Source organism: Panthera leo, chromosome B2 (assembly GCF_018350215.1).
Source record: "Panthera leo isolate Ple1 chromosome B2, P.leo_Ple1_pat1.1, whole genome shotgun sequence".
NCBI classification, from domain to species: Eukaryota; Metazoa; Chordata; class Mammalia; order Carnivora; family Felidae; genus Panthera; species Panthera leo.
In genome coordinates, this window is record NC_056683.1 from 134,435,449 (window position 1) to 134,451,869 (window position 16,421).

Sequence of the window (16,421 nt, forward strand, 5' to 3'; positions counted from 1 at the left end):
AGCCTGGTCCAAGGGGAAATTATTTTATTTTATTTTATTAAAAAATTTTTTTTAATGTTTATTTATTTTTCAGACAGACCAAGACAGGGCATGAGGAGGGAGGGGCAGAGAGAGAGAGGGAGACACAGCATTGGAAGCTCTGAGCTGTCAGCACAGAGCCTGACGTGGGGCTCGAACTCACGAACCGCCAGATCATGACCCGAGCTGAAGTTGGACGCTTAACCAAATGAGCCACCCACTTGCCCCTAAGGGGAAATTATTTTAATCATGAAATAATTCTCTTTGCACCTCTCCTCACGGCCTAAAGGGATGTGTATTAGTCTTCTGTTGCCGTGCAACAGATTACCGCCAACTCATCTGCTTCAATGACAGTCATTAGCTCACGGATCTGTAGGTCAAAAGTCTCGTGTGATGTGGTTGGATTTTCTGCCCACGGTCCCACAAGGCTGTGATTAAGGTGTTGGCCAGGTACCAAGGGATTCTTACAAAGAAAAGAGTTGAATAGGAGACGCTTACGAATTTCGACGCTCCAAGAAACCGAATGTGTTGGCTTTCTTCATAGATCCATGTGAACGTATTCAGTGGGCATCTGGAGTTCGAGAAGCTCCCAGTCCAGGTCAGCCCCCATCAGAAACTCCTACTGTGGAAAAAGTACGGTTCAGTAGGGACACACAGCCTACTCACAGGGGTCTCTTTGTTCTTGTCCAGGCCAATAACGCAAGTGGGAGACACGTCACTGCAGGGGCCTGAAGGGTATCTTGGTGGAAAGATCCAGTGGCATCCAAAGGGGTTAGTTTTCTCACAGGCGTTCCCCTGGAAGAGCTTAGCGTAGCCAGATCTGGCTGCTGATTTGATGTGCACTTGACAAGTCTTTGCCCTTTGATTTCTTCACCTGTGTAGTGGGATCATAGGAAGGATGGACTCTTCTCATTGCAGAGGAAACTCAAAGTCAACACCACGTCCAAACTTGGTCACAGACTCTCACACTTCCCTTCTGTTCTTCTCAGGGCCCATTCATCTTTCCTAAATATCATGTACCCACTCTCCCCTGCAAGACCTACATCCACGCCCCCCTTTCTCTATTTTTTTTAAATTAAAATTTTTTTTTAATGTTTATTTTTGAGAGACAGAGAGAGCATGAATGGGGGAGGGGCAGAGAGGGAGAGAGGGAGACACAGAATCCAAAGCAGGCTCCAGGCTCCAGGCTGTCAGCACAGAGCCTGACGCGGGGCTCGAACTCACGAATTGTGGGATCATGACCTGAGCCGAAGTCGGAGCTGATTGAGCCACCCAGACGCCACCCCCCTTTCCCTATTAAGATGGTATTTAAGGCAATTCTAAACTGCCTTGGGAGTTACTCTTTTTCCCTGGGCCTCTCCCATGTGTACACAAGGTATACATATTAATAAACTTATATTTCTTTTTCTCTTGTTAATCTGTCTTCTTACTGGAGTCTGGGCCAAGAACTTAGAAGGGTAGGGAGAAAACTATTTTTTTCTCTCCTATCATTCTAATATTTAAAAAAAATCATCCTTTTCCAAGCTGAGGGTTTATCTGGCTTATGCTGTGGTGGCACGAGAATATGACCCTCGGGTCTTCGCCTACAGGTGCTCACTTGGTCACAGGCCCCAGGCCGTGCTCTGAGGTCCATTGCTATGGATGTGTCAAGGCTGGTCCCAGGCAGTGACTGAGCCTGAAGGGATACTAAGGCAGGTCCTTCCTGGGGGACATGGGACTCCTCTCTTTTACTTTTATGTAAGGACTGTTTTACCTTTTTACTTTTACTTAAAGACTTCCCTGAGGCCTTGTGGTACTTTCCCTAGACTGGATAGCAGTCAGGATACCGCCACCCAAACTCCCGCCCCTCTCTCCTTCACTTGGGGTCTGAACCGCAGCCTCCCCAGGGTGCTGCTGCCTCTTTTCTCACAGGGGCTTCCCCCATCGAAATGCCTGCACATTAATCCCGTCTTGGTTTCTGCTTCTCAGAGGACCCAAGTCAGATGGATTTGACGGCTGAAATTCTGTTTCATTGTATCTCGTGTTCTGGTAACAACTAACATTCCACATTTCCTCTAATACTTCAAAAGCGAGAAGCTGTGTGACTTCGTGATTTGGGCCCTTCAAATTCTTCGGTCAATTCAGCTCATTGAGTTTTTTGTTTGTTTGTTTTTTTCATTCTAGAGAAGTAGTTTGGGCAATGATGTAAAATACACGTTTTGTTCAGTCGGAGCTCCCTAAAATAGAAATTGCATCCAAATATTATTCATTTGCCAAATCTTGAAAATATTTCACATCTTTAGGGCAATTCTGATTCTTTGTTTCAGTTGGCACAGTAATCCGGAAAGAGGTAGAAAGCACCAGTTCTGATCTGAAAGGCGTAGGGAGGTAAAACTATCAATAAGACGAGGTTAAAGCTTATTTTGTAAACACGTTCTTGAGTAAATTTCTTATTCCACACAGAGGATGGTCCTGAACTTCGTGTTTCTCGACAGCACCGCAAAGTCTTTGAAGTGGATGCTGTCTGTCCCCAAGCAGCTGAAAACTCCTCATAATCTTAAAAAAAAAAAAAAAAAATTTTAACGTTCATTTATTTTTGAGAGAATGAGAGAGACAGAGCGTGAGTGGGGGACGGGCAGAGAGAGAGGGGGAGACACGAATCTGAAGCAGGCTTCAGGCTCCTGGAGCTGGAGCACAGAGCCCAACGCGGGGCTCGAACCCACGAACTGCGAGATCATGACCTGAGCCTAAGTTGGATGCTTAACCGACTGAGCCACCCCGGCACCGCGGTCTCCTCATTTTTTGTTCCCAGGCCTCCAGGCTCCCATGTGTCCTACATCCCACCTGAAGGTCCAGCCCAATCTTTAATGTAACGTAATAGGGTACTTATTTTCAACACCAACTAAGAAGTAGTTTTGCAAATTCAAAAGTGAACCTCAAACTGATCAGGCCTCTGAATTGAACAGCTGGTTGATAGAAAACATTGTCAGCAGAACAATAGAAACAGGCATGGGGATGCATTCAGCCAAGTCCAAACCATGAAAATTCTATAGGACAATCTTGTTCCTTCAAGACATTAAGTCCAAGGAGAAAGATAAGAAGGGGAGCATAAAAGTTAAACAAGGTTGTCCAGGTCTGGACTGCGTCATGAGTGGAGTTGTAGCAAAGAGAGTGAGCACGTGAGACAGAATCAGCTGGGGGCTGGATGGGGAGAGATGGTCCTTTTAACTCCCGGGTCTCCATGACAGCACAAGGAAGGCTCTGAAGGTCTTGACTGTGAGAGGGAGGAAGCTCCCTTCTTTGTTCCCGCATCCTTAGCTCCTGAATCCTCGACCCGATCTCCCCTCCAACTGTCTGGGGTTCAGGAAAAATGGCAAATTCTATAGACCATTGAGTGTGTGCACTGTTACCAGATGAATTCCTTTGACAAACGTTTTTGGGGAGCAGTACTGTGTGCAGAGCATGGGGCTAGGTTCAGGGCAAGTACAAGGTGGCTCCTGCCCGCCAGGGGCTTATGGTCCATCTGGCTGACAGCTTAGCAGAAAATGAACAGGCAAAACATCCTGGGAACGTGGTACATGAGTACTTGGCACGGCCAGGTCAGAGGCCTCTTGCAAAGAAGGCAGGACTTCGCGACGGAACGGGTAAAGGGTGGGAAGATGACAAGCAGGGGCCCTAAATCAAGCCTCTGTTTTCCAGGATGTCCAGAGAGTGTGGGGGAGCTTGGTGAGGAAGGATTCCCTCCTTGGGGTGATAAAAGTCCAAGGTAGAGAGTGGACGGGGCTTTCCAGGAGCTGGGGAGGAACAGCTTCCAGCCCCACTAGAACACATGTGGAAGACAGACAGACAGACACACCTGAACAAGGAAAGAGGCAAAGCCCGAAGCATCTGGGTCACAGGATTTACAAAAGGATGAAGAGTACTTGTCTGTCTTCCTGCGCCAAGACCGAAACTTTCCCTCCAGGACAGGACAGGACAGGACACAGCACAGCCGAACCATGATATGTCCAACGCGAGAAAAGAAATCGTGCCTTCAAAGAAGCACCCGCAGCAATGCCTGAAAGCCAAAGCAATAGCAAGAACGTCATCATCTAGGGGTCAGAGGGACTCAGTGTGCAAAGCCAGGTCTGAAGTTATCGCTCCCTCCTGGTTTACCAGGTCCTGCTTCTCTCTTGGGGGGGGGAGGTGGGACCCCCAGCGGCAGGAGAAGCAGGAGGCAAAGAGGGGATTCTGGGCTTGGGACTAACCTAGTTTTAGATTAGCACGGCTTGTTTGGACTTACCTGGTGTCACCAGGGACAGGGAATTTAAGGCTCCAGATGGGAGAGGGCCCCCCCCACCCAGAGTGGTCACATGTAGGGTGTTGAAATGTTTCTGGGCAGTTTGGTCCTCCAGGATTGTATTTTCTCTGTTGGCCTGCAGGATGCAAGGGCCGTTAGCCTTTCTCTCCAGAGTTCTTAATTGCTAAGAAAGTACATGCTCACTGAGTAGTCAACTGTAACACAAAGAAAGTTCATCCCTGCTCACCCACTGTTCTCTTCGACTCTCACTCTCCAAGTGTCTTTCCCCAGTTCGACGCAGATCCCAGCAAACTGTGTTTTTTGTGTAAGTATTTGCCAAGAGAGCTGTCCTGCTGTTCAGCACTTTGGTTCACTTAGTAAATCATGGACATCCTTCCCTGTCCCACACATGTCTACTTCGTCTTTTTTAACAGTTGCATAGAATTTCCTATGGTCTGCACTTAACACTTTGAAAATAATTTCTTAAAGAGACTGATTCCCTTTCTACCTGGTTTTGTCAATCTAATTAATTGGAAGAAACCCTAGTATGCAACGAAGCCATTCTATGTAATGAATACATACGCATTTAAAACAGGTTCTGGCTATGCATCCTTGATGGGAGCTTTGTGGAAGTACTCACTGAGGCAGTTCCTGTGATCCATGGTTCAGGAGGAGCCATAGTTGACACAGAGATCGTGGGGTCACGCTGTGGGAGGAGATTAGATGGTCAGTAAGGGCAGCCGCTGTCTCCCTGCCTGCCCAGTTCCCAGCCCTGCCACTGTTCCTAGTAGATATTTATTAAATACACGCATGTTCGTTAAATGTCCCTTTTCTAGAATTGACGAAAAGGGTGCCAGTCCTGGATCATCAGTAGATGCTAAAACCATGGGCAGAAAGCTTGTTGGGGAACAAGATATTCACATAGAGACTAAATGTCAACCCACATTTTTTCATCATGCAAATGCCATACAAATAAACTCATCCATTAACATCATCATCATCATCGTCATTTGCTAGTCTTTGTTGACATTCTGGAGACTGGCTTGGGACTAACTCACTTGATTTCCTTTTATCTTGGCTGAAGAAAATTTTTACCTCCTTATGTGCGGTCGCCATGTTGTGTATTTTTTGTTTAAAGTTTTACTTATTTGAGTAATCTCTGCACCCACACAGGGCTCAAACTCACCACCCTAGGATCAAGAGTTGCATGTTCTTCCGACTGAGTCAGCCAGGAGCTCCACTCTTGTGTATATTTTAAGTTCTCAGTTCAGTCATGACCATGACCAAAATGGCCTTAATGTTCTAGTTCCCAGCTAGACTAATCTTAACATTAGCTCCTAACATCCCTTTTCTTAGAATACTTTTTAAAAGAAATTTGTAAGTGTAAGTTCTTTCTATTTATAGGGCATGGATGGTCATTCTCAGGGCCCTGGGAGCGATCTCTTTGAAATGTAAACATCAAAGGAGATGGGGAGGCTTCAACGACAGAAGTATTTCTCATAGTTTTGGAGGTTGGAAGTCCATGATCAAGGTGCTGGCAAGTTTGGTCCTCCTGAGACCTCTCTCCTGGTCTCCCTCATGGCTGCCTTCTTGCTGTGTCCTCACAGGGCCCTTTCTCTGTGGGCACCCACTTCTGATTTCCCTTACCTTTCATATAAGACACCAGACCTATTGGATTGGGGCCCCACTCTTAAGACCTCATTCATTCTTAAGTACCTCCTTAAAGGCCCTGTCTCCAAATACCCTTACCCTGGGGGTTAGGGCTTCAACCTATGACTTTGTCATAGACTCTGTCCATTACAGAAACTGACTTTGATGGGAGCTAATTAACAAACATAGATGGTCTAATTACAGACAAAAACATTTGCAAGCTCAGGAAATAACACATCCTGTTGATCAACCTCCAATACTTTCCACCACTTCTCCTACCTCTTAAAATGCCCGGTCCTTTGTTTCAGTGGAGTGGAGTTCAGGCTGAGTTCTGGCCTCCCTCCTCTATTACAGTAGCCTTCAATGAAGTCTTCCTTGCCTGTTCAATGCTGTCTAGTGCAATTTTTGCTTTGATGATGGGTATGTATAGATGTACATGGGTTATCTCTCCTGTTAACATCCATGATAACTTTCTACATTTCAAAACCATGTTGTCCTTCTGAAAGCTATCATGTTTGTTGCACATGACTGTGCTTTTATTTAGCAGAAATTACCTTGTTCCTTCAGAGCTCTAAGGGAATTGTATTATGTCGATGCCAGAGTAATTGTAGTAGTATACTGTGTGTGCTGCCCCCCCCCAATGTTTATAAGGTAATTTTTTATTAATGTTTATTCATTTTTGAGAGACAGAGACAGAGCATGAACGGGGGAAGGTCAGAGAGAGGGAGACACAGAATCTGAAAGAGGCTCCAGGCTGTGAGCTGTCAGCACAGAGCCCAACGGGGGGCTCAAACTCACAAACTCTGAGATCGTGACCTGAGCCGAAGTCGGATGCTCAACCGACTGAGCCACCCAGGGGCTCCAAGATAATTTTTTTTAAAATTTTTTTTCAACGTTTTTTATTTATTTTTGGGACAGAGAGAGACAGAGCATGAACGGGGGAGGGGCAGAGAGAGAGGGAGACACAGAATCGGAAACAGGCTCCAGGCTCCGAGCCATCAGCCCAGAGCCCGATGCGGGGCTCGAACTCACGGACCGTGAGATCGTGACCTGGCTGAAGTCGGATGCTTAACCGACTGCGCCACCCAGGCGCCCCCCCAAGATAATTTTTAAACGTACAGAAAAATTGATAGAATTTTATAGTGAACCCCAATATACTGACCCCCTAAGATTCTACAATTAACAGTTCACTAAACATGCTTTATCACATATTATCTGCCTGCCCATCCTTCCTTCTTTCATCAATGTACCCTATTTCTGATGCATTTCAGAGTGGCAGATATTACAAAATTTGCCCTGAATGTTTCAGCATGCATCTCAGTAACTAAAATTCTGGTCTGCCTTTGAATCTGCACTCAATTTCCCCATGACATCTTGAACTTCTGAAGAGCAGGGCCTGTCTCTGTCATCCTCATGAAAAATCTTCACTTCCTTGGGGCGCCTGAGTGGCTCAGTCGGTTAAGCGTCCGACTTTGGCCCAGGTCATGATCTCACCTCCGTGAGTTTAAGCCCCGCGTCGGGCTCTGTGCTGACAGTGCAGAGCCTGGAGCCTGTTTCAGATTCTGTGTCTCCCTCTCTGTCTCTGACCCTCCCGCATTCATGCTCTGTCTCTCTCTGTCTCAAAAATAAATAAACGTTAAAAAAAATTAAAAAAAAAAATCTTCACTTCCTAGATCATTTTCTAACATGTAGGTATTAATATTTATCCAATGAATGTTGCCGAATTTCCTTTAACGGAATGTATAAAGTCTTTAGTATTAGCGTTTAAACATTAAGGTTTTAAATTCAATTACCCCTAACAGAAGTGAAGACATACTGGTTTCTATTCTCGCTAAGAGAATAAATGGCCACTAAGTTTCTCACTAAATGGCCACTATTGGAGCCACACCCCTTCCCCCAACATAAGTGCTATAGGAGGGAGAGCTCTGGTCTGGTAAAGGGGATCAGGAATCAAAACAGACTTTCATTGCTCTCCCATTTTTATTAGCGTTAGTCCTGTTCAGAACTGTCATCTCCAAAATGTTTTCAGGGTAAGGTATATTGACCAGGTTCCCATCTCAATTTTGGAGAACTCTAGGAACTGTGGCTCTGGAACTCAGCCAGAACATAGCAACCAAGTGTGCAAAAATCACAGGAGGGAATTACATGTTGTATAGGGTTGGATTTGGGCATGAGACAATAGTGAGGGATGAAGAACGGAGTTTATTTCACTTTCACGTAGGAGTGTGGAGGTTGCCCTGGGCTCTGATTATTCATCATGGAGTCGAGGATCTAAGACTCCTTTTGTCTTGTCCCATTAGCCTCCGTTTGGTTTTCTTTTTAATTAGTAATTAATTAGGAGAGAGAGATAGAGCATGAGCAGGGGAGGGGCAGAGAGAGAGGAAGACAGAGAATCCCAAGCAGGCTCTGCCTGGCCAGCACACAGAGCCCGATGCAGGGCTTGATCCCATGAACCACGGGAGCATGAGCTGAGGCAAAGTCACAAGTTGGATGCTTCACCGACTATCCACCCAGGCGCCCCTCACCTTGCTTTTCATGCCACATTCCCAGATGGCTACCTGAGCTTGAGACATCTTGTCTATATTCTAGGCAGCCAGAAGGAGAGAAAGGAAGGGGGAAAGGACTTACATCAGATGTCTTTTGGGAGGATTTCTCACAATACTTTGTTTTAGGTCTTTGATGAGAGCCTGGTTAGATGACTATACCTATGTACAGGGAATCTTGGGGAAACAAGGTGTGAATTATGCAAGGTCCAGAGTCTAGCCACAAACCTGAGTTGTTAGAACCAAGAAAGAGTGGAAGCCAGATAATGGGTGGATACCAGTGCCTTACTTTTTTTTTTCTTACTTCGAGAGCTAAGATCTAGGCACCTGTTTATTTCAGGTCCAGAGCAGAGAGTAGCAGGGGACTAGAAGTCAAATATCTTTGAGAACAAAGTTAGGGAAACAATGAGTCCAATCTTAGTTTCCTGCACAGGAGGAATTGTAGAGTTATAGAGGTTAGATCTTCAAATGGCTTGGAGGGTCAAGGGAGAAGGCTGCTTCTTAGCCCTGAGAAGTATATTTGGAGTGCGCCATTTTGGGGTGCTGGGTTCTTCTGCCCGCGACGGATAAAATGCCATACACTGTAGCTTCCTTAGTGCTTTTGAGGCAGGGTAAGAACTTTGGTTTTTAGAGAGCTGGAGGCAGACTTGTTCTGAGGACCAACTTCTGAGGACCAACAACGGGACCAAAAGGAATCAGGGAAACTTACGATGAGCAGGTTATCATCAATCGTTAATATCAACAATTAACTACAACAGAGTCATCATAATAAAATAGTAATTAATGCTGGAATATTGCCTTCAAGTTTCCTGAGCCTTTCCAATTTGATCTTCACAGTGTTTCTGTGTAGACACGATCCCCTCTTGCTGGCTTCTACGATTATGGAAGGGACATTGTGTAGAATGAGGCCAGGCTTCCGTCCTCCGCTGAGGAAGGGGAAGGTAAGCCAATGGAGGACGGTACATGAGCACATTTGCTCCATAGCCAGGCCTTCGAGTGCAGCCTGCTCGCTGGCTCTCACACTGGTGTGCACCTTTGTACTGACTCCTGCCTGTCCCTTTGTCCAGATGATCTTTTTCTATCTGAACCAGCGGTCAAATTGCTTCAGGGCCCAGATAATGTCATCTTCCATCAAGTCTTCCCAGCCATTTCTGATGGAATTCGTTTCCTCTCTCCTATGTTCTAAAAGTTCGGGCTGCTGCCCAAATACCAGAATACCATTCTGTGTTCTAGGCAGGTATACATCTATATGGCTCTCACACCGGGTTGATTAGTTCTCTTCGGAAAGGGCACATGCTTGTTTGCCTTGACTCTCTAGGAGAAGAGTGACACATCCGAGATGTTCAGTGAATGTGTGAGGAACTCGTGTATTGACTTATTTGAGAGGTAGTGGGTGCTGAGGGTAGCATCTGAGGGTAGCCTGCTGTGAGGGATTCGACAAAAGCATTCACTGTATGTCTTTCAGGTCTACAGTCCATGGCCCTAACCACCTCTCCCTTCTCCTGAGTCCCCCACCCCCATCCCCTCCACCCCACCATCCTTCCTTACTGAGTGTCCTCTTGATCTATAACTAACAAGCTATGTAAGAGTTCCTGCTCTTTCCTCGGAATCCTCATGTCTTGGGCAACCTTGGGTCTGAGTGGGAGAGAAGAGTCTTGGTCCTCTACTTTTCCTTGGAGCCTTTACTGGCGGCTTCCTCAGATGCCATGAGGCTCCTCTGACGGTTTCCTCAAAGTTCTGCAGGCTTTCCCTGACTCTTATCTCAGTGTCCTCCCAGCTTCCACCTGTTGCCCACTTCCAAAGCCACCTGCATGTTTTGTCACACTTCCAGGTACACAAATCTGGTATAATCGCCTGTTGTGACTTGACAGACTTCCCCCAAATTTAGTGGCTTAGAATTCCAATAATGATGTATTATCTTACATAGTTTCTGTGGGTCAAGAATTCAGGAACACGATAGCTATCAGGTTCTGGCTCAGGGTCCCCCATAGGGCTGCAGTCCAAATGCTAACTGGAGTTGCAATGATCAGAGGGTTCGACTGGGGCGGTAGCATCTGCTTCCAAGCTGGATCACTCCTACGACTGTTGGCAGGAGGTCTCAGCTTCTCATCACAAGGAATTCTCCATAGAACTACTTGAGTGTCCTTAAGACATGAGAGCTGGCTTTCCCTAGAGTGAGAGAACCAAACGAGAATGGTGGACACTTCAATGTCTTCTGTGATCTGGACTTGGAAGTCATGTTTTAGTATTTCCATTATATCCTGAAAGTTGCAATGTCATCCCTGTTGAGCGTGAGAGGAGCTTACATGGGAGCATGAATGCCAGGAGGCATTTTGTGGGCCAGCCTCCACCATTCCTTTACTGGGATCATCCTTGTCTTTGTGGATCTGGCCCTGTGGTCAGAGGGGGGCAGGACACAGCAAGAGCAGGACTCAGAATCCAGAAGGAATGCCTAAAACAGGAGTCATTTGGAGTGGGATTGGGATTGAGGAAAATATAAGGAAATTTTTTTTCCATGTACCCTGAACTAGTAGGGTCACATAGGGGATCAATAGAGAGTGCCTTAGTCACTCTAAGAGCTGGCAATGACCAGGACCCCCCAGTGGGATGAGAGACAACTCCCCGTGGTCAGGAGAGAAAGAGGAGGTGAAGCAATGGCTTCCAGTTGTTTCGATTATTATTGACATGACTTGAGGTCTGTTCTTCCCATCATCCTCAGGTCTTCAGTCGAGAAACAGTGTCTGTTGAAGGGCCTAGGGAAACTCTGCTTGGGGTTGGGCTCTTTTCCAGTCTCTGCACACCTGAGACCTTCTCCCATCTTCAGAGTTAGAGAATACCACAATTCAATCTCCTCAGAATTCCTGAGCTTCTCCTCACAACAACCAATGTATCTGGCCCTGTATTTTGTTCCAAAACAAAACATCCCAAACAAATATATTTCCTTTGTATTTTTTTATTTTTAATTTTTTAAATTAAAAAAAATTTTAATAAGAAATTTATTGTCAAATTAGTTTCCATACAAAACCCAGTGCTCATCCCAACAGGTGCCCTCCTCAATACCCATCACTCACCCTCCCCTCCCTCCCACTCCCCATCAACCCTCAGTTTGTTCTCAGTTTTTTAAGAGTCTCTTATGCTTTGGCTATCTCCCTTTCTAACCTCTTTTTTTTTTTTCTTCCCCTCCCCCATAGACTTCTGTTAAGTTTCTCAGGATCCACATAAGAGTGAAAACATATGGTATCTGTCTTTCTCTGTATGACTTATTTCACTTAATATAACACTCTCCAATTCCATCCATGTTGCTACAAAGGGCCATATTTCATTCTTTCTCATTGCCACGTAGTATTCCATTGTGTATATAAACCACAATTTCTTTATCCGTTTGTCAGTTGATGGACATTTAGGCTCTTTCCATAATTTGGCTATTGTTGAGAGTGCTGCTATAAACACTGGGGTACAAGTGCCCCTATGCATCAGCACTCCTGTATCCCTTGGGTAAATTCCTAGCAGTGCTATTGCTGGGTCATAGGGTAGCTCTATTTTTAATTTTTTGAGGAACCTCCACACTGGTTTCCAGAGTGGCTGCACCAGTTTGCATTCCCACCAACAGTGCAAGAGAGTTCCCGTTTCTCCACATCCTCTCCAGCATCTATAGTCTCCTGATTTGTTCATTTTAGCTATTCTGACTGGCGTGAGGTGATATCTGAGTGTGGTTTTGATTTGTATTTCCCTGATGAGGGGCGACGTTGAGCATCTTTTCATGTGCCTGTTGGCCATCTGGATGTTTTCTTTAGAGAAGTGTCTATTCATGTTTTCTGCCCATTTCTTCACTGGATTATTTGTTTTTCAGGTGTGGAGTTTGGTGAGCTCTTTATAGATTTTGGATATTAGCCCTTTGTCTGATATGTCATTTGCAAATATCTTTTCCCATTCCGTTGGTTGCCTTTTAGTTTTGTTGATTGTTTCCTTTGCTTTGCAGAAGCTTTTTATCTTCATGAGGTCCCAATAGTTCATTTTTGCTTTTAATTCCCTTGCCTTTGGGGATGTGTCAAGTAAGAAATTGCTGCGGCTGAGGTCAGAGAGGTTTTTTTCCCGTTTTCTCCTCTAGGGTTTTGATGATTTCCTGTCTCACATTCAGGTCCTTCATCCATTTTGAGTTTGTTTTTGTGAATGGTGTAAGAAAGTGGTCTAGTTTCATCCTTCTGCATGTTGTGTCCAGTTCTCCCAGCACCATTTGTTAAAGAGACTGTCTTTTATCCATTGGATATTCTTTCCTGCTTTGTCAAAGATTAGTTGGCCATACTTTTGTGGGTCTAGTTCTGGGGTTTCTATTCTATTCCATTGGTCTATGTGTCTGTTTTTGTGCCATACATTTCCTTTGTATTAGGAGGATGTCCTTTGTTCTCAAAAACCTAAAGGAACTGATGTATCTGCTGAGGGAGACAGACAGTACAACTTGTGAAACTACTCTGGTCAAAGACTTTAAGACACAAAGGAAGGCATGCTTGATTCTCTCCAAGAGGGTAGTGAAGACTTCATGAGAGGTGCATCCTGGGGAGAAATAACATTTAACTAGGTGGGAAAATGGGGAAAGTGATTTCTGGAGAAAGAGATGATCACATACTAAAGAGCTTAGGGGCATCCATGATCTGAGAATCCTGAATAAGATCAGGATGCCTGGATCTTGAGTTATTGTGGAAGAAGATCTTATAGAGAAGAAAGGTATCAGGAGGATAGGTGGGAGATGTCTGGAATCATAGATGCTGCACAGAGAAAAATCCACAAATCATCCCAACAATAATCCATCTATCCATCTATCCATCTATCCATCCATCCATCCATTTTTGCATTTCATAACATATATTTTCTCTCCTTACACCCCAACACAGCACAAAAGAGGTAGTTATTATTAGTTTTTAGTGGGGTGCAGAATAAGAAAATACTCTGGGACAGACCCAACGTTGTGTACAAGCTGCTTGCCCATCAGGTGTACATTCTGAGGGATTTCATGGTGCCTGAAGTATCAATGGCAGATAAGGATGACTTTTTTTTTTTTTTTCCATTTTTCACATTGGAGCATGTTTCCTTTAGATTAACAGTTTTTAAATGAATTTTTTTAAAATTTTGATATAGTAGGGGCACCTGGGTGGCTCAGTTGGTTAGGCAACCGACTTCGGCTCAGGTCATGATCTCACAGTTTGTGGGTTCGAGGCCCGCGTCGGGCTCTGTGCTGACAGGTCAGAGCCTGGAGCCTGCTTCAGGTTCTGTGTCTCCCCCTCTCTCCACCCCTCCCCTGCTCACACTCTGTGTCTGTCTCTCAATAATAAATAAACATCAAAAAAATTAAAAAAAAAATAAAATTTTGATATAACTATAAATTATGTGTATAAATTCATACAGTTATTGGAAATAATATAGAGGAGTCCCAGGTATTCTTTTTCTAGTTTCTCCCAAAGGTAACAGATTACAAACACTATGGGATATTGGCCCTGATACAATGCACATCTTATTTCAATTAAGGATGATATTTGGAGTCTTTGGCAGCCTCTATAGGTAGGTCACAGTGTAGGCCTTTAGGATTTGGAGCAGGACCCTGCCCTTACCTACAGATAACTGCCCTCCTTTTGAAAAACAAATCTTGGCCTGTGCTGGGCCTTAATGGGGGCTTGAACAGTGATCATAGGCCACCAAATCACCATGTGACCTGAACTGCCCATTATCAGTTTGGTGTTTTCTGACCCAACAAGCCATAAAGTTGGGCACACGCAGCAGCTTTCCATCATCAAATAGAAGTGGGACGTGCATGATCTGGCCTGATCAGGCCCTGAAGGCACACAGAAGTTATGCGAAGAAGTTGCCTGAAAGCCCATGGTCCCCACTCCTGCCACACTGCCTTCTCTCTCCCAGCCTGCGCCAAAGGTCTCATGGAAAGTTCCCTACTGTCAGTGGACAGAGGAAGAGAAGACGTGGGCCTGGTTTTCAGATGGTTATGTGAGATATGCAGGTGCCCCCTGAAGGTCACAGCTTCAGCATCACAGCCCTTCTCTGGAATATTCCTGAAGGACAATGGGTAAAGGAAATTTTCTTAGTGGGCAGAACTTGAGGCACTATACCAGGTTGTACACTTTGCCTGGAAGGAGAAATGGACAGATATGCAATTATATACCAATTTTTGGGCTGTGGCCAATGGTTTGGCTGGATGGCCAGGGATTGGAAAATCCAATTGGAAACTTGGTGACAAAGAGATTTGGGGGAGAGGTATGTGGAGAGAATTCTCTGAAAACACAAGGGTATTTGGGTGTCATGTGAATGCTCACCAAAGGGTGACCTTAGAACAGGAGGATTTTATTTTTATTTTATTATTTTTAATATCATTTACTGTCAAATTGGCTAACATACAGTGTGTGTAAAGTGTGCTCTTGGGCCAAAGCATAAGAGACTCTTAAAAACTGAGAACAAACTGAGGGTTGATGGGGGGTGGGAGCAAGGGGAGTGTGGGTGATGGGTATTGAGCAGGGCACCTGTTGGGATGAGCACTGGGTGTTGTATGGAAACCAATTTGACAATAAATTTCATATATTGAAAAAAAAAGTGTGTTCTTGGTTTTTGGGGTAGACTCCCGTGGTTCGTCGCTTACACACAACACCCAGTGCTCATCCCAAAGGACAGGAGGATTTTAATCAAATGGCTGGGATGACCCATTCTGTGAATATCAGTTAGCCTGTCTCCCCAGGCACCCCGCATTGCCCAGCGGGTTCATGAACAAAGCAGCTACGGTGGCAGGAATGGATGTTATGCGCTGGGCATTCCCCAAGGCTGACCTGGCTGTGCCCACTGCTGAGTGCCCAATCTGCCAGCAGCAGAGACTAACACTGAGCCGTGACATGGCTCCCTTCCTCAGGGCGATGAGCCAGCTGGCATGCGGATCCCACTGGAACACTTCCATCATGGAAAGGTGCAGCATTCTTGTTTTTGAAATAGATACTTACACCGTGGATATCGATTTGCCTTCTTTGCATGGTGTGCTTTTGCCAAAACTGCCGTCCATGGACTTGTATACTTCCTTATCCACTCTCACTGCGTTCCATGAGCTCTTGCTTCTGATCAAGGAACTCACTTCACAGGAGACAAAATGTGGCAATGGGCCCACGCTCCTGGAATCCACTGGTCTTACCATGTTCTCCATTCCGAAGCAGCCGGCTTGGGAGGATGGTAGAATGGCCTTTTAAAAACTGAGTTACAGTGCCAGCTAGGTGGCAATCCCTTATGGGGCTGGGGCGAGGTCCTCCCGAAGGCTGTGTATGCTGTGATCCCACTCCTCTCCCTGGGCTTAAACCCTGGACCCTCTCCTCTTAGCTCCTGGATGGAGTTCTCTTACCGGTGGTGCCTCACATGGAGCCACCATGCTGCTCCCACCAAGTGGGAGTAATGCCCTTGACAGGTGCGCCTACCCCTCTCCTCCCCCAAGGAATCTGTGCTGAGTCAGGCTGGCTTTTCTAAAACTCTTTAGCATCGGGGTGTTTGGGTGGCTCTGTCAGTTAAGCATCTGACTCGGTTTCTCCTCAGGTCAGGATCTCACAGTTTGTGAGATACAGTCCCGCGTCGGGGTCCTCCTCCCTGACAGTGTGCAGCCTGCTTGGGATTCTCTCTCCCTCTCTCTCTGCCCCTCCCCTGCTCTCGCTCTCTCTCTCTCTCTCTCAAAATAAATAAACTTAAAAACAAGCAAAACACAGAGGCTAATACATCACATGCAATTAACAAAAACAAAAACAAACAAAAAAACCAACAAAAAACCCAACCCTCTAGCATCAAGAGGTCTTAAGACTTAGCTTCCCACCCTGCACTCCCATCCTTGTCCTCTCGCTCCCATCTCCTGGAAGTACTTCTTTTTCTGTTTTTAACGGTTAGTTAATTACTAACCGTTGAGAGAGACAGAGAGAGAGAGAGAGAGA

The 16,421-nt window shown here is 45.5% G+C and overlaps 1 long non-coding RNA gene across 1 annotated transcript; it reads right to left on the reverse strand.

Annotated features, from left to right (window-relative positions):
• Positions 1-1,272: 1,272 nt before the first annotated feature.
• LOC122220489 lies at positions 1,273-16,133 on the reverse strand. Its single transcript, XR_006202888.1, has 4 exons — positions 15,459-16,133; positions 4,917-4,982; positions 3,854-4,054; positions 1,273-2,553 (listed from the first exon to the last, which is right to left on the reverse strand). It is a non-coding gene; the product is annotated as an uncharacterized LOC122220489 (long non-coding RNA).
• Between the last annotated feature and the right edge of the window lie 288 nt (positions 16,134-16,421).